Source organism: Mirounga leonina, unplaced genomic scaffold, assembly GCF_011800145.1.
Source record: "Mirounga leonina isolate KUSES-001 unplaced genomic scaffold, KU_Mleo_1.0 Mir_151, whole genome shotgun sequence".
In the NCBI taxonomy this organism is placed as follows: Eukaryota; Metazoa; Chordata; class Mammalia; order Carnivora; family Phocidae; genus Mirounga; species Mirounga leonina.
In genome coordinates this window covers 99,751,752-99,770,263 of record NW_023270377.1, presented here as the reverse complement: position 1 = coordinate 99,770,263, position 18,512 = coordinate 99,751,752, and the positions used below count along the sequence as shown (strand labels likewise).

At 55.5% G+C, this 18,512-nt stretch overlaps 1 protein-coding gene across 1 annotated transcript in view; it reads right to left on the bottom strand.

Annotated features, from left to right (window-relative positions):
* STEAP3 (STEAP3 metalloreductase) overlaps positions 1-18,299 on the bottom strand; it is a 44,354-nt gene extending 26,055 nt beyond the window's left edge. The window contains exon 1 of the mRNA XM_035008177.1: positions 18,067-18,299. The gene's annotated coding sequence lies outside the window, so the exon portion shown is untranslated. The remainder of the gene's footprint in view (positions 1-18,066) is intronic.
* Between the last annotated feature and the right edge of the window lie 213 nt (positions 18,300-18,512).

Sequence of the window (18,512 nt, the reverse complement as noted above, 5' to 3'; positions counted from 1 at the left end):
TAACATAATACCCTCTACCTCCATCCACCTCCTTGCAAATAGCAAGATTTCATTCTTTTTTGATGGCTGAGTACTATTCCATTGTATATATATATATCACTATCACATCTTCTTTATCCATTCATCTGTGGCTGGACATCTGGGCTCTTTCCATAATTTGGCTATTGTGAACATCGCTGCTATAAACATCGGGGGGCACGTACCCCTTCGGATCACTGTTTGTATCCTTTGGATAAATACCTAGATCATAGGGTAGCTCTATTTTTACCTTTTTTTTTTTTTAAAAAGATTTTATTTATTTATTTGACAGAGAGAGAGACAGCGAGAGAGGGAACACAAGCAGGGGGAGTGGGAGAGGGAGAAGCAGGCTCCCCATGGAGCAGAGAGCCCGATGCAAGGCTCGATCCCAGGACCCTGGGATCATGACCTGAGCTGAAGGCAGACGCTTAATGACTGAGCCACCCCAGCGCCCCTCTATTTTTACCTTTTTGAGGAACCTCCATACTGTTTTCCAGAGTGGCTGTACCAGTCTGCATTCCCACCAACAGGGTAAGAGGGTTCTCCCCTTTCTGTGAGAGCATTATTCTGAGCAGAAGTCTAGAGGCCTCACCAGCCTATGGGTCCATGGGAGTCCTCGGCAGAGAAGGGGTAAGAAGCATTGCCACTCTGAGTGCAGCAGCTCAGAGAGGTTAAGGAACTTGCTCCAGGCAGCAAAGAGGATAATGGGGAAAGGAGAACAGGACGCAGGTCTACTAGCCTTTGCAGTGAGCTTCACCAAGAGTCTTATTGCTCAGACAGAAGACCTGTCCAGAGATGCCCAAGCGAGTGGCAGAGCTGGAGCCCTGTGGCTGAGAAGAGGGGGTCAGGGTCGAAGGGAATGCACTGACTGTCCATTCTAAGAGTCAGGGGACATGCGTTGTGGCCCCCACCCTGCTCCCGTGGGACTCCACTGTACGCTCTGATGGGGACAGTCCCTCCCTGCAAAATGGGAGAGCGTTTTCTGTCTGGTTCTGGGGACAAGGATATTTTTTCCAAATGGTGATGAGCTAGCCTTTGCAGTTGCAAGCGGGGCTCCTGATGATCCCTCGAGTGCAGACTTGGAGTCGTGTGTCACCATGGAAGGCCAACCTCGGCACCCAACTCTGCCTGGGTTCTAATTCTGACTCTGCCACTCACTAGCTGTGACTGTGGGCCTGTCAGTGCCTCGGTCTCCCCAGCGATCCAAGGGAGACAATCACAGCACCTTCCTTAAGGCAAGGTTGTGGCAACAAATAAGTCAATATAAATGAAGCACCTAAAACCTAAAAGCCCTAAGATTAGAGAGTGACTGATCCTGGCTCGGCACTCGGTGGGTGTCGGTCGGTAATCGTAAGCAGATCCTGGAGCCAGCACTGTACCAGTAGCAGGGACAAGGCAAAGGAAGGATGCAGAAGCCCCTGCCAACCCCTCTCTAGCCCTGGGAGAGTGGGGAGAGTCAATGACAGGGGCTCTGCCGGTGGACTCGGGCTCCCAGGCCTGTGTGGGGGATTTGGGCCGAGGTGAATATAAACCCCTCCACGAGGCCTCCAGCATTCCCTGTGGTCAGTCAAGGCTGAGACAGATGCACTGGGGCCTTCCGCTGTCCCTGCAACAGCTGCCTGAAGACACCAGCCCTGGGGTGAGGCTTGCCTTTATGGGGAGCGGGAGTGACGACCCTGAAGCCCCCAGATCATCTCCACGTCTGCTGGCAATTCAGAGGGTCCCAAGTCGGTCCCTCCCGGCCAGAAGCGTCTCCTCTGCTCTCTCCTCCCAACGCTGGAGTAACTACCATGTGCTGAACAGTCTGAAGAGAATAAAGATGAGGAAGATGTGGCTCCCACTCTTGGATGGTTTACAATCGTGTGTGTGCGCATGTGTGGTGGGGGACGTGTTCGATAAGACGCACCCAGTCATGAGTGGACACAGAGCGACAGGGGATGGACACCATTTCCCAAGGGGAAGTCAGCTTCGTGGCACGTGTGGCATTGTCTGGCTCTTGAAGAACCCCCCGTGGTTTACAACCTCACAGCAAACTGAACCAAAGTTGGTGACACCCAGACTTTGAATCTTGTCCACGTTGAACCCCAGACTGAGCAACCCAAGGTGGAGGTGGGGAGGACTTACGTGGGGCTGGCTCCCGAGGTTCTTTGCAGAACCTGACTCGGTATTGCTTCCTTCGGGGCGCCAGGGTGGAGGCAGCTGCAGAATAGGGAAGCCTCGGGCAGGGGCTGGGGGAACTGGGGCTGGTGACCTGGCGGTGGGACATCGGAGTGTCGCTGAGCCTCTCTGGGTGGCTTCTCTGACCAAGCCGCTGCACCGAATCACCTGCGAGCCCCTCCCAGTGTATTAATGGTCCCACACTTAGGGGCCTGCTTTCAGTCGTAGGCCGCGTGGAAACTAAACACAAAACATCCCTAAGTGCTTCTTGCCACCAAGACTGGGTCCTCAGGACAGGAAAATGCCCGGTTGTAATGGTGACTTGTGAGGCCTCCCACCCCAGGGGCAGCTCCCACCTCTACAAGTTCTGATGCAGGGACAGAGCCATCGGCAGGCCGGCTGCGGCGCTGGGGTCCAATCAGAGCGCTGCGTCGCTAGGGGGGATCCCTTTGTGCCTCAGTCCCCCTCCTTTAAAATGGGGGCACTACTTGTACTTTCCTCCAAGGGTTGCTCTGAGGATGAAATGAGTTAATGGGTGCAAGAGCTCAGAGCCGAGTTTCCCGACCGATGCGTGTGTTTGCGTGTACATGTGCGTATATGTGTACGTGTGTATGTACCGTTCGCTGAGGGGGCTTCGGGGGCTTCACGGGCGCGGTTGCCTCCCCAAATTCTGCCCTCCCAGTGCCCAGCACAGGGTCTGCTGCCGGCGTGAAGGCCAGAGAAGGGAGAGCAGGTGGTACAAATCCTAGAGGCCTGGGGCGGGCGGGGGCGGGGGCGGGGGCGGGGGTGGGGGGGGTTGGGGGGGATGGGCAGAGGAGCGCCTGTCGCCTGTCCACGTGGCCCTAAGATTAGAGAGTGACTGATCCTGCCTGGGCCCTGGCTCCCTGGTGGTTCTATTTACAGAGCTGGAGGAAGGAGGAGGGAGGGGATCAAATTACAGCCCGAGTGGGGGTGGCAGGCTGGGGCTTGCCCGCTGCGAGCTGCCCACCTGCCCTCCCCCCCCCCCCCCGTCCCCCCCCCCAAGCTGAGGACAAAACGGCTTTGAGGCTCCGTTGAGCAGGAACTGGCACACACCACAGGCCCCAGTCCTCTCTGGGTGTTTGCCCAGGCTTGCCTGGTCCCTCCCACTTCCTGGCAAGGTCATGACATGGGCTGTGTTTGTGGCTGGGAGCCATGTGGGGCCCAGTGGCCGGCCTGCCCGCTCCCGCCGCGCTCCCGCCTGCTCTCAGGCAGCCACTAATGGTGGCCAGTCACGCCACGGACAGCCTGACAGCTTCTTCTGCGAGGGCAGCGACAACCTTTCAGACTCACATGGCCAGGGCAGTCCCCGTCCATGGAGGGGTCAGGGTGGGTCACATGTGGTGGCAGGCGTGGGGTGGCTGGTTGTGGCACCTTGCGGCTGGATGGAGGAGGGGTGGCTTGTGGGTCAGCTGGGGTGCTTTCCACCCCTCCCACGCAGAGGTTGACTTGCGCTAACATTTCTGGCCCCAGCTGGCCCCAGGGACTGAGAGAGGACTATGGCACAGCTCTTATCCTCAAGAGGTAACTTTGTTTAGGTTTTATCTAGTCAGTAAAATTAGACTGGGGAGGGGGGAGACACATTCCTATTACTGCTATTTTTACTTATAAGTTAAATATATTTAAAATGTCCTAATTTGTGGTGTATAATATTATACACAGGATAAACCATTATGTTAACATAAATGTCAATGTAGATAAATGTAAAAGGATAAGGCTAAGCTTTATAGAAGCTCTAAGTGTTCTTCTTGGCCCCAGGGAATGATCCTTTACAATCCCTGGGGGGTCCATACCCATCCTGGAGACTTGAGCCCAAAGGGACCAATATCTGCCCAGCTTCCCTCCTGGGGCAGTTGGGAGCCACACGCACCCGGGGCATTGCTCGGTGGCTGGGGACTTCTCTGAGAGTCCTCGCCTGGTGGCTCCTGTGCTCACTGAGCTGCTTTACCCTCCTGTCAATCTTGGCAAGGCAGAGACTGCCACGATCGGTTGCATGGTTGTTAACTCTGCAATCCAGCCCTGTGCTGGGCACATCAGAGAAGTTTCATGCATGTTTCTGAATGAAGGCAAACATCCTGGATCTCACAGCTTCAAAACTTACTCTGCTTATCCTTGGGGACCAAAAATCCTTCCAAAATGTAGTGCATATTTCAAGAGAAGCAGTCAGATCCTCACTGAGAACCCTGGCATCACCCTGAACTGCAAGAGGGGATGTCCTTGGGTCTTGTCCTTGTTTTTATAAAACCGTTTTATAAGTTTACAGGTTTAAATCCTCCCTCATTGTCAGGACATTGATCACAGCTCTCTCTCTGCCTGCTTGCCTCTTAAAGCCTTCCCAGGTCCTGCTGTGGACAAGAAATACAGGCCACACACCACTGAGAAAGCACAAAGACAGCCCACAGAGTGGGAGAAGAATTTTGCAAATCATTTCTCTAATAAGGGGCTTGCTCTCAAATATATGAAGAACTCTTACAACTCAGTACTAAAAAGACATATAACTTATATAAACATGGGCAAAGGATTTGAATCGAAGTTTTCCCAAGAAGATACACAAATCGTCACGAAGAACACACAAAGATGCTCAACGTCATGAGTCCCCAGGGAAACACAAATTAAAACCATGACATGCCACTTCACACTCACTTGGACGGCTTAAGCAACAAAGGCAGACATAGTAAGTGTTGTTGAGGATGTAGACACATTGGAACCCACATCCAGTGTTGGCATAACAACAAAATAAAATGTGTACCCACTGTGGAAGAGTCTGGAAGTTCCTCACAAGGTGGGACAGAGAGTTGCTATATGACACAGTGATTCCACTCCTAGTTAAACACCCAGGAGAACTGAACGCACACTGTCCACACAAAAATGTCTACACCAACATTCCTGGTAGTATTATTCATAACACACCAAATGTATAGACAACCCAATGTCCACCGGCTGGAGAACGGAGAAATCAAACGTACTCTAGCCACACAACAGAGCATCATTCAGCAACAAAGAGCAAGGAAGCAACGCTACGGGGCCACAACACCCTGAGTCTTGGAACCACTATGCTAAATGAAGGAAGCCAGTCACAAAAGGCCACATGCTGTATGACTCCATTTATATGAAATGCCTATAAGAGGCAAGTCTACAGAGATAGAAAGTAGATTAGCAGTTGCCCTGAAGGGGGCTGGGGTGGGGGGAGTGGAAAGAGTTCATTGGCACAGGGTTTCTTTTCGGAGGTGATGGCACGATTCTAAAATGGACTGTGGCTGGGCGCCTGGGTGGCTCAGTCGGTTAAGCGTCTGCCTTCGGCTCAGGTCATGATCCCAGGGTCCTGGGATCGAGCCCCGCATCGGGCTCCCTGCTCACCGGGGAGCCTGCTTCTCCCTCTCCCACTCCCCCTGCTTGTGTTCCCTCTCTCGCTGTATCTCTCTCTGCCAAACAAATAAATAAAATCTTAAAAAAAAAAAAAAAAAAAGGAAATTGAGATAGCACAGCCTGATGTGTGTTACTGATGTGTGCGAACGAGAGAAAACTTGCTCTGGGTGAGAGCCTCCTCATGACCTTAGAGCATGGATTCCGTGACGTCAGTGCTGGCGGCTCTAATTTATTCCCTGGTTGTTTCCCATATATCTGAGTTTCTAAGCCCCACGACCTCTAGAAAAGTGAGTTGTGTAGTCAACACTATTAATAACTGTTGTAGGGGAGATGGTACCATAGGCTAGTCTTCTGGTTTCTGAGTGGACCTGCAGCTTTTGCTCACGAAGCTCCTGCCCTGTGCTCCATCCCATGCAAGCAGACAGCCACTGAGGACCACAGTGCACGGCACGCAAGGAAGGTTGCTGAGGTCTGAGGCCCACCCATCCAGCTTCCGGGATGGGTCAATGAACAAGGCAGATGCGTTCCAATGAGAGGGGGTAAGGAAGCATCATCTGCTACTCTGGCAAAAGGCAGAGGGTTTATATCAGGACACGCAGCTGGAAACTAGCACATAGCTGCCAATCTGCTAGCATTAGGTCGGATTCGTTCCCCGTTCCCCACCAAACGCATCCCCTCCTTAATGAGGCAGAGGATCAGCCCCAGGGAGCCATCATGGTCACTGGGAGCTTGTCCGGCTAGGCTAGCCTAGCTCCTCTGAGTGCAGCCATCAGAACGTGGGCTCAGGAAACATCTGGATATTCCAGACTTACTCAGGTTCAATCGCCGTGGTAAACTGCAAGGCAGGCCAGCGAGAACACAGGCTTGGAGGCAGCTGGGGTTCGATTTCAGCCCTACCACTTATTAGCGGGGTGGCCTCGGCAAGTCACTTTACCTCTCTGAGCCTCGGTTTCCTTCTCTGTACTACAGAGTAACGTTACCTACTTAAAGGAGACATAGTAAGGATTATATGGCATCAGCAAAGTGCCATGATCTGTGCCTGTTAAATTCACTCCCTTTTCATTTTGTTCCTCTCTGTCTAGGATTTTTAAAGACCTTTTGTCTGTGTAAAGGAGAAATAGATGCACCTAAATCAATACATGGCGTTCTCTGCTGAATGGAAAAATTTACTCTGAAATATTCTTAAAAATGTGCTTGGAGATCATGGCGTGGAGGTATGCACACATTTCCCACCAAGGCAGTTGCAGGGAGGGACCTGCGGCTCTTTGGGGTTTGGGGAGTGGAAAGAAGAGGGGGCGGCAGAACTGGGAGAGGCTGCTGGTCAGGAGTGGGGCACCAGGGTGGTCTGGGACTGGGCAGTGGGCCCCCTGAGCTCTCTGAGGACTGCTAGTCCCAACATCCAGCTCCCTACAAGGGACGGTCCTCATGCCACGGGTGTCCCCAGGCCACCCTTCCTCAACAGGACCCCCAGCTCCTGGATCAAACCCGCACCAGCTGCCGATCTGCCTCCACAGCCCCGGGAGCAGCCCCTTCCCCACTGGCAGCATTGCTGTCTGTCCCGTCTGTCTCCTCCCTGGACACTAAGCTCCTGAGGCATGGGAACTGAGTCAAACTCACTTCTGTTAGCCGGCACTTAGCCCAGCACCAGACACGTATCTGGTCAAACCTGAGTCTCACCGGGGTCATCTGGAGGCCTTGTTAAAACATATTGTTGGGCTCCCTCCCCACAATTTCTGCTGTTGCTGCTCCCTGGACCACACTTTGAAAACCACCACGGGAGATGCTCGCAAAAGGTGCTGTGTGAGGGGTGAACCACTCCAGATTCGACTTTTTTCCTGGGTTTTTACAGTCAGACCCAGCTCTCTGCCTGCCTGCTCTGTAAGTCCTCCCTGCCCTCCGGGACCCCTAGTATCAGTGCTCTCTCCCCATGCTCCTCTCAGCCCTGGGGTCAGGTGCACGTGCCCCATCCCTGCATACCCCTTGGCTGCCCAGAGCTGGGTCCTTCCGGGGAGAAGGGGGTCAGGGCCATGGCAACATTGCTCCCTGAGCCAGTGAGGCAAACTCTCCATGAGGTGCTCCCATGGCCCCTCCCCTCCCACATGTGGGTCACCAGGTCCACTGCAGGCTGAGGGAAAAGAGGGGGGCAGCACTGGGCTGCCCCCACACAGATTCTGGGGGCCCGGGAGTCCCCGACACCCTGACTGGGGACATCTTCCAGGAGGACTGAGTTTCTTGGATGGCCAAGAATTCAGATGGCCTGACTCGGCATCCGGGGCTCTTCCACTACCACAAGTTGACAGCGAGGCCAGGAAGAAGTGTTCACTGGACCAGTTCATTACCACCCACCACCAGCACGGAGGCAGGATGGTCAGTGCTGGTTAGGAGCGGGAAGGGTGAAGTCCCCATGGTCAGCACCAAGGCCAGCGGCTTGAAGCTGGGAAGATGCTCAAGCCCTTAGGGTCCTCATGCTGCACAACCCCAGGGGGCGCCATCCACATTGTAATCCACGTGAATAGTAACCTCTGGAGTTGTGCAGTGCACACCCTGTGCAGTGTTATGAAATAGCTGGTCCTACCAATCCTGGAAAATTTCCTCATTTGATATTCCCTGAATACCTACTATGTACCCAGTAGGTATTCTGGCAGGTAGCCAGAAGATGGTCTATCCTCTAGGGGCTCTTTGGGGAAAGGCCAGCTACAGCCTGCGGTGAGGAGAAGAGCGCTTGCACGAGGGCATGCCCAGGCGCTGTGGGAGCCAGGGAGTGGCTTATCTCTGCCCAGTGAGGTCAGGGTGCTGGCGTGTGGGGGCAGCCAGCTCCCTATGGGCTGGTTAATCCAGCCAGGCTGGAGGCTATCAGGCGGCGGCAGCTGAATCTGCGGTCTCAGCGTCTGGGCTTGGGTGCCTTCTTGCTTTCCAGGGACACCTGGAACCGCAAAGCCTGGGGCCAGATGGGTCTTGTGGGCTGTGGCGGCCCCTGAACCCCCTCCCCTTGCCATGGTGTAGGTTTGCAGAATCAGGGATCAGAGCCCCCTATTCCTGGGCAGAAGGAGGTGTGGAGGCAGGGAAAGGGGCAGAAGCAGCCAAGACAAACCAGAGCAGCCCCAGGGTCTTTTGCCAAGGAACTCAGCCTGCCTCACTGGCCTGGTTCCTGGGCCTGGTTGGGGATGCATGCTTCCCCTGCTTTGCCCAGCCGTTGGGCCGCTTTTTCAAAGAAGCCTCTGAGAGGCCCTCCCAGGCCCTGTGCAGCATCTTCCCCTGGGCTCCGATAACAGCTTCTGTAAAACCTTCCCACTGGAAGTCAGCCTCCACTCTCCAAATGCTCTGTGTGGGTAGGGTCCTGCACTGACTTCCCACCCACCCACCACAGGCTGGCTCCATGCAGACCTCTGACTTTTACAAGAATCCCTGAGAGCTCAAAAGGCTGGTCCAGGCATCCCTGGGAGACCTGATTTCCTCCAGGACCCTTAAAACAGAGAGGATCTCACACTCCGGGCCTCACTTTGCATTTGACATGTGACCATTGACTGCACAGGCTGGTTTGCTTTTCCATCTATACGGTCCACTTCGTACTCATTTCTGTGTCTCTAGCACCTATCCTGGGGCCTGGCACCGACTAGGTGCTCAATTAATGTTTGTGGCTTGAACGACTTAACCTAACCGCTAGTTTCTGTGCCTAAGGGCAGAGCGTACTTAGGACTCCTGGCTGTTCTCCTCGGAACCCAATGGGCCCTCTTACAGTCAGTGGTGATTAAATACTACCAGGACTTTCTAATCCCTACCACAGCCCGATCATGTTGTTAGACCTGGCCAGGCATTTCACTATTTGATACATTTAATCACACAGAAGACTTATGCACAGATGAGTTTAAACACTGAAAATAAACAGAAAAACACAGAGACTCGTGCAGCTCTGGCCAAAGTGGAAAATCAAACACCAGCTGTGAGGCCTATCAAGGTACAGCCTGGTATGTGAGTACCCAAGGAAGAGGGCTTCAGGAATGCTGGGTCAATGGCTCCAGGGCCAGTGGGCTTCTGAGCCGGAGGGGGGGGGGGCGGGGCGCGGCTGGGGTTTGCGGGGAAGAACCATTCAAAATGGTCTGCCCAGTCTCCATGAGGCAGGGGTGTCCAGGGGCAAGTGAGGCCCTGTTGTGGCCTCCCCACTCAGACCGCATGCTTTTTTTCTGCTCTGGATACAGATGTAATCTTTTTGCCTGGAAAGCCCCCTTCCCTCCAAATGACAAAATTCAAGGTCCAGCAGAAAGGCTGGATTTTCTGTGAAGCCCTCACATTACTTCCTCTTCGAGACAGAATTAACACCCCCTCTCTGGTCCTCTTGATTCCACAGCACAGGTACCAGGATGGGACCAGCATATGATGGTGCGTACTTTCCCTTAGAGGTCCAAGGGGTGGATGGTGGTGAGGTCCCTGACCCCTCTAGTCTCCATCACCCCACCCCAGGTGCTAATGTTGACATTAAAACTAATACCCTTTGATATAAATAATTTACATTTCCCAGGCAGGTCAAAGGAATAACAGCTTCTGTAAAACCTTTCCCGTTGTGTGAATCTGAAAGAAACAATCCAAGTAAAAAGCAGGCTACTTGCTATGCAAAGAGAAGCAGCTTAAGAGAACTCCCCTAGTTCCCCCTTCTCTCCACATGACTGCCCCGAAAGCCCCATCATGTAGAAATTCCGGGCCTCCCCGGGGCTGTGAGGTCTGCCCTCTTACAGGGGCAGCTGGGCAGTCACATGCCAGCACCTAGCCAGGGCCTGACAGGTGGCACATCCGCAATCATGGAAAAGCAGTCACAGGGAGGCGTGGCCAGACTCACACTATGGAGATCCTGACCTTGGACTTGCACACTCGGGGTGTGGCCTGTGGAAGGCTATCGTTCCTTCCATTTTACAGATGAGAAAACTGAGGTCCAGTTAGGACTTCCACAAGGTCCCAAGGTTGGCTCTGGCCCTAGTCCCATCCGGTTCCAGCATTCCAGCTGCCTCCAGGGTGGTGAGGGCGGGCAGCTCGTTGCTGTGGGAATGAGTAATAGCTGGTCACCTGGTCACATGCGGCTCTGGGGTGGTCTGCTCTCTTCTGCCCAGCTTTCCCTCTGCCCTGCTGAGCCGCCCAGACTCAGACTTTCCAGCCTCTTATTCTCAGCTATTTCTGCAAATCCAGGGCCGCCCTCTCTCTCTGGCTGAGGGTCTAGGGGGCAGAGGAAGGCTCCACCTGAGTCTGCGCACCCGGCCCTCCGATCCCTCACGGCTGACCTGAGGAGGGACAGGACAGAGGATGCCAATCTCAAATCAGGGTTTAAAAGCTGGTTTACAGCCACACACATCTTAATTGGTGCATTTCTATTTTCTCTGTGGGCATTTTTCCTTTCTGATGGACTCTTACAAACATTTTACTGTTATATTTCTTGTAATACTGCCTGGAATCGTTATTTAGACATCATAAAAAAATCATTATATTTTTAAAAGAAAGGCTGAGAATTCCTTTGCGAGAGAGCACGCAAAGCTCGGGCACACACACACACACAAACACACACACACAAGCCGATCCACACGCAAGTACACATACGTGCAAGTTTAGCGTGACAGAAGAGGGAGGTCTGTCACTACACCGCTTTGCAAAATAGAAGTGAATGAATAATTTATAGGGCTCTTTACAAACATCTAGATTTCTTAATCATTCTAGAAAAATCCGGTTCAATTACTTACAGCAGCAGGTCTGTGCTAAACCAACCCAGAAATGGTTCCCAATAAGTAAAATTTACAATTCCCAATGGGCCAGTCTTCCACAGGCCTGCATTGTAAACATTAACATCTTTTTTTTTAATACACCAGAACCCACAAAGCCATTGCTCCCACTAACCAAAGGCCCCATGTGCGATAAATCCTCGAACGCTTTACTTTGCAAAAGGTTCCCGACTTAATGTACAGATGATCATATTTCCCACTTTACTTTGGCAAGAACTCCATTTCACTGCGCTCTTTGTGGCCAGTTACAAATTAGGGGTGCCTGCACAGAGGCCGCGAAGCTCTAATACTTCGGACTCCCCGAGATGCTGGGGCACACGGAAGCTGGCCAGGGGTTGGCGGCGCTGGTGGGAGAGGCGCACGTGCCACCCGTGCCGCCGTGGATCTGTGCCCTCCCCAGACTTACCGACGGCAGGCTGCTGTGACATCTGGCCCACGCCAGCGTCTGAAGCCTGAGTCCCTTGACAAGCCCACCGTGATCCTGGCCACCGCTTCTTGCTCAGGTCTCCCTCTGATGAATGGGCACCCCGACTTTGTCTTTGAAGTCGGGGCTCAGGCTGCCCCTCCGAGGGGAGGGACCCGCCAGGCTACTGCCCGCGCAGCCTACACTCCAGCTCCCGGCCACAGGCACGGGCTCCTGGACCGGGAGGGGTGACTGAGGCTCGGTTACCGAGTGCACTACGAGAGAGCTGCGCCGGCTGGTACTTCCTGTTCGGGGAGGAAACCTCACCAGTGATAATGAGTGGCTCTGACTCAAGTGTCCTGCCTCAGGAACAGCAAAACCCAGGATGCATAAAGTGAATAAATGTCATCCAGGGCGGGGTGGAGGCTGCCTGCCCACGTGTGTGTTTGTGTGTGTGTGAGAGAGAGAGAGAGAGAGAGGGAGGTGCGTTTACTCTTCGGGTTACAAAGCCAAACATAATGGCTGCAGAAAGTGGCAATTTATCAATCGCTGTGGGGGTGATTTATTGCAATTGCCGTGGCTGTCATCGGCCTCGTGATCATTTTCTCAGCGTTTCTGTGCCAACAAAGGCTCCATGGTCGTCTGTATTTGCTGGTCGGTGCCCACAGTGGGGAGAAGGACAGACAGAAGGACCCGCAGACAGAAGACAGCGCTGTCACAAGGGCGAAGCCTGGATGGGCGTGTGCCTGCCTGCTGCCGACACTTTTTCTAGGGACCCTGGAGGCCACCCTGGCAGCCCAAAGGGAGCCCAGAGGCTTGGAGGCTTTTTTTATCATCGAAGTTAATTATACCATGTCCAGTCTTAGGATAAGTATATTCAACTGCTTTCAACTTGTTTGAAAACTGGTGATCTTGGAAAATGGTAGTTTTGAGTAACCTGTTCATTTTGAGAACCAGAATACACACCACCGGGCTCTGGGCGGGTTCACTCTGTTATTACAAGCAGCAGAACAGGGCGTGCACGGTCGTCTGACCGCCGAGCCCGTCCATGTCCTGTCTCTTGGGCCAGAAAGAGACCTCCTGCGGCCAGGGGTAGTCTTGAATCCCCCGAGTGTGCACAGCCGGGTGTGACCTTGCTCAGATGCCTTTCCTTCTCTGCTCTGATGATCCAGTTAAACAGTGAACGTGAAAGCCCCCCGAACCCCATCTTCGGACTGCTTGGGTTCACACGTTGCCTGTGCTTTGCTGTGGACCACTCACTGGACCACTGCTCTCCTGGAATCTTCTTCCTCTGCTGCCTGCTGGTACTTTGTACGGTCACTCAGCTTCCCGACGAGACTGTAGGCTCCCCAAGGGCAGGGACCTGGTGCCCTGTAGCCCTATGCATCCTCAGAGCCCGGCTCATGGTATGCTGCTCACTGGGAGGCCCGTAGGTGCCTGTGGGGCCCATGAGGGCTCAGGTAGTGCTCTCAAACAGTAGCGAACACAGGATCCTGGGCGAGCTTAGGCTGCAGGTTTCAGGGAGCCCCAGCGCCCCTGATTCAGTAACTGGGACAGGCTCGGCATTCTCTGTCCTCATCATGGCTTCTGGGGGGTCTCCCATGCCCTTGGAGAAGCTGTACTGTCAGGACTTCACTCTTTCTTTCTTTTTTAAAGATTTTATTGATTCATTTGTCAGAGAGAGAGCGCACAAGCAGGGGGAGTGGCGCACAAGCAGGGGGAGTGGCAGACAGAGGGAGAGGGAGAAGCAGGCTCCCCGCCGAGGAGGGGGCCCGACGCGGGGCTCCATCCCAGGACCCTGGGATCACGACCTGAGCCGAAGGCAGACGCTCAACCAACTGAGCCACCCAGGCGTCCCAGGACCTCACCCTTTCTTATCAAAGTGATCCCTCCAGGTGTGAGTGGACGGGGGCACGCCCATGTCCAGGTCGGCTGTGACCCCCATGTCCTGGGGTTTTCGGCGAGCCCTCAGCTGTGCCCTGAGCTCCCCCTCTCCCTTCGTCGGACACAGCCATGCTAGACCAGAACATTCCAGAAGAACTGTAGCAAAGGTTACAGGAGGACAGACAGGCCCAACAGGCAACACACAACAGATCATTGTCAGCCCTCCAAGCCAGGAACACCTGGAGGGCAGGGCTTTCCTGGATAGAAGTCCCCAACCCCCAACACAATCCTTGGCTGCCCCGCCCAGCACAGGCTCGCTTCCTTCCCTTCCAGTTCCTTCCTTCCCTTCCAGTTCCGGGCACCACCTTCTTTCTGGCCAGCCTGAAGCCATCTGCGCGGATCAACCACAGGGGGCCTTGCCCCACCTCTCGTCGGGGCTGATTCACTGGACAGTGGGGACTGGCTCCCCCACCCTGCCCCACCGTGGCCCATGTACAGGCCTGGCTGGTCACGCAGCCCCAGCAAAGGCCCCTCGCAAAGGCCACCCTAGCGATGCGGCAGGTCGCCCTATCTTGGCGCAGACTGCACCCGTAGGACCCATGTCACAGCCAACACCCTCCCGCTGTATGCCCTGAATGATTCACCTTCAGAGAGACCCTCACCCCGACTGCTGGGCATGCTGGCACCTCCCGAGCCCACCCTCCCCACAGCCTGACGGCCGTACCACAAACACACATTACAGTCAAGGGTCATCCAGCACAGAACCCCGCACCCCAGCTTTGGGAGACCTGCTGTCCCCCCGGGGAACGGAGACCGCCCCATTCACCAGTCCCCAAATGCCTTTACATTTCCCTGGGATTGAGTTTATCATCTTGGGCCTGTATCCTTTACAGTTTAATCTCCTAATCCGATAGCTCTGGAAGGTTTAAGAATGTGTTGGCTTACATCCCACCTAGCTCCCAAGATGCGGGAGAGAGAGAGGTAGGAAGAAGTTACTGCCTGATCGAAGGACGGTTAGCATCCACCTGTTGCACGTTCTGCCAGTTGCTGATTGTGAAGAGCTGTGTAAGTAACTCTCCAGGGACCTCATTCCGCACCTGAGGGGGAGGGAAACCTTCTGCCCTGGGATGAAGTGATGAGCAGTCCCCGATCCCACCCCGACAGCCCACTCAGCCTGAGCCGGCTCTGAATCCCATTAGCCGTGGGCCCTGGGCCTCAGTGCTGCTGAATCCCTTCACTTCTATGCAGAAATAAGTGGAGGCTGCGGGTGTTTTGCAGGGTTGAAAATGACAATGGATACTCATCCCACCAGAAGCGGGACTCCGTCTTGAGTGCCTGGCACCCAGCTGGTTCTCAGGAAATGCTTGTTGAATGAATAAATGAGGCAGAATTTGGACAAGCATGTATAGTTAGTGGTTAGGAGCCCCAAGCTCAATGGGATGAATGGATTGAAGCCTCGTGTTTCCTCGAGAAAGTTATATGGTTGGGAGTACAATATTATCTACCTCCTAAGAGAGTTGAAGGTTCAAATGTGCGCACAGATATAACACGCTCGGCCCGGGGCCTGGCATGCGGGGAACTGAACGTTCAGGGATGATGACTGTCATTTCAGGTGTGATCCAAGAGGTGCCCGTGGCATGCCAAGGACGTGAAGGGCGGATGTGCAGAGGTCTGGGCAGGCTGGGCGGCTGCAGAGGGCAGCCAGAGGAGGTGAGAATTCTGTAGTCGAATGTTTGAAAACCACCTAGAGTGGCCCATCCCCACCCCTCCTTTCCTCCCCTCTCCAAGTTCCGTAACCCCCACAGCCTCCTGGATTGGGGCGGGGCTGGCAAGGACAGAATATGAGTGGAAAAAAGAGGCACACACCCCTCCAGCCCCCAGGAGGGATGAAAAGAGCCAGCTTGACCTTAGGTCTTAATAACTGCTTAAAAAGGCAAGCTTCCTTGTTTTAAATCCAGAGGACCATTCTCGGTCCAGGTAATAAAAAGCAATTTCATGGCAGGCTCATTGATGCAGCTTGGCCCGCCCCGCCAAGGAAGTCATGGCCACTATACTGGTGGGGGCGGGGGGTGGGCGGGAAGGGATAGATCCAGCCATAGGGAGCCTGCACATCACTGCATCGCCTGCTTCCCTGGCCCTTCCCAACGTGCCTGAAAATCACCCCGGCCACTGAGGTGTTCTTTTGCAAGCTGGCCAGGGAATGAAGCAGGAGCACAGACTTTTCTCCCAGTCTGGAAGGCACTGGCCAGGACAACAAGCTGGGAGCCTGGAGGCCTGGGCCCGTGGCCAGCTCTGCAACAGAGAAGAAGCCACTCTCTGGGCCTTAGCCACCTTCTCTAGGGAACTGAGGGGCTTGGACTAGAAGAGCAATGAGCCTCGAAGGTCCCCAGCCGATTAACGCTCAAATCCCGGGGGGGAGTGGGAGGGCTCTGAGATTTAATTTATTGCACTCCTAAAACTCAGCACTTCACACAACTAATCCCCCAGGCAGGTATTACTGTCGCTGTTACATAGAGATATCAGGTGCAGTGTCCTCAGCGAGGTTTTACAGATGAAGAAGCGAGTGCAGAGAGTTGAGGACTTGGCCAAGGTCACATGGGAAAGAGCTGAGCTTCCAGCTCGGTTCCAGGGGACTGTGAAGCCAGCGGCTCTCACCTACTGTCAGGCAGCTCCACTGCACAGGGGCGCAGCTTTGCACTATGGTCATTGACTTTCACTTTTTAATTACCTGGAGCCCTGCCCAATACTCTGATAAGCGCAAGGAGGGAAGGGCCACGAGGCAAGGACAGGAAATATGAACTGGAGAGCAATTTACCTGTTTGGCATCTCTAGGCTGGAGAGGGCACACCTGTGGTCCTAGAGTGCCCACAGGTCCCTGGGAAGTCAGCGGGCTTGGGACTGGCTGTCCCGCCCTCTAGTGAACGGGTGGCCTGGGCTGAGCTCCCTGCCGGCTCTGAGGCCAGCGTCACCCCATGCCAACTCCTAGGTTGCCTGGCTGAGCCCACCTGCCCATCATTCAAGGCCTCCTTCAGGGAACCTTTGTACCCCAGTGATGCCCCTTGCCCCACTAAGGCCATTTATCCATCAGACGATGATCAAGCACCTGCTCCAAGCGGCCCTCCCACCACCCCTCCCCCCGATCCCTGACGGCCAGGAGGGATAGCGACAGGTACAGAGATGAGTAAGACAGTCCTCCAGGTGCTCCCGGCTGGGTGCAGGGGGGGGTTCATGCTGACTCAGATTCAGTCAGCCGTGGGGAGGACCTAGGCATCTGTATTTTTAACAAACCATGCAGGTGACTGAAGGGACACACCCAGGTGAGACCCTTTGGTCTTGTGCATATCCTGGACCCCAGCACTGCCTTTGCTGGGCTGCCACTTCTGAGAACATGCCCTGTCTGTCCCACTAGCAGGTTCCCCTGGGCTGCCAAGTCGGATAAATCTGGGTACAAATCCCTCTTTCGGCAACTTGCTACCTGTGTATCTTTGCCAAATACCCATGCTTTCTGAGGCTCAGTTTCCCCATCTGTAACGAGATGATAGGGGTGCCTTCTTGCCCTGAGGATTAACTGGGACAGTGTGCAAAGCAAGCTGCCTGGCAGATAAATGCACAATAAATGTCTGCTATTAGTTATATCATCACTGCACTCCGATGGACAGAAATACTTCCCTGGGGCTATTTCCAGAACCCCACTTCTGGAGCCTGTTTCAGACGTGGCCCTGGACACCTGACAGGCCTTTCGGTGCCCTCTGCCAGGGCTCCAGCAGGACTTGCCCGCATTTTCTCCCTGGTTTCGGCCTCTTGGCCCCCAAAACGACATTAGCTCAGTACCTTCCCCTTCATCTACCGAGTGCCCAAAGTTCCAACCACACCCCTGTGGGCAACCTTGCCCCCAGATTTCGGGGAAATGGTCAGGAGGGTTTTCGGGGAAATGGTCAGAGCTCGGAGGGCAGGGGCGGGCAATGGTCAGCCTGGCCTCTTCCAGTTCAAGGTCGGGCGCCCCCGCCCTTGTCGCCGGCTCTGTTGGGGCGGCGAAACGGCTCAGAGGCCTGACGGTAAGGTCCCGCCCTCCCCGCAGACCGGCCGGCCGGAGCCTCGGGGACCCGGGACCCGTGCCCTCGGCGGCTCCGCAAGGCTGCAGCCTGGGTCGGGACGCCCGCTCTCCCTAGTCCCGCCCCGCGCGGGGCGCCCCCGGCCCTGCCTCCCCGCCCCGCGCACGCGGCCGGCGTCCCCGGGGAAGGCAGGCGCGCAGAGTGGGGGACCGGGGATCCGGGTTCTCTGCCGCTGGGCGCACGTGGCTCGGTCCCCGCGGCCCGGGTCGCCTGCAGACGCGTGGCGGCGCCGGGCCTCAGATCGGCGGCGGCGCGGGGCGCAGCGGGGTAGCCGCCGGGGGTCCCGGTGGGGGTCCCGGGCGGGGCGCAGCCCACAGCCCCGCGGGGACGCGGCGGAGGGGTCACTCACCAATCCGGCTCGCCGCTCGGAGCCGCGGCGGCGGCTGAAGGTCCGCGTTGGAGGCGGTGGCCCGGCCCCGAGGCTCCTCCTCTCCCCGCGCCCCGCCCGCCCGCGGGGACAGACCTGAGGCGGAGGTGGCCGCCCGCCAGCTCGCCGCTGCTTATCCGCCTCGGCCACCTCCCCCGGGACCACAATCGGGGAGCTGCAGGGTCGCCCATCCCCGCCTAGCGCTGCAGCCCCGCCGACCGCCGACCGCCGACCCTCCGCCCCCGGCCCGACGTTCAGAGCCAGCCCGCCCACTTCCTGATCTGCGTCCCCTCCTCCCTGCCGGGGCTAAAGTGTGCAGAACTCCGGGCCGCCACTTAGCCAGGACAGTGAGGGCGTGGAGGCCAGGGCGACTTCCTTAATCAGAGGGACGCCTCAGATCCACTGCCATTTTGTAACCGAGGGTGACG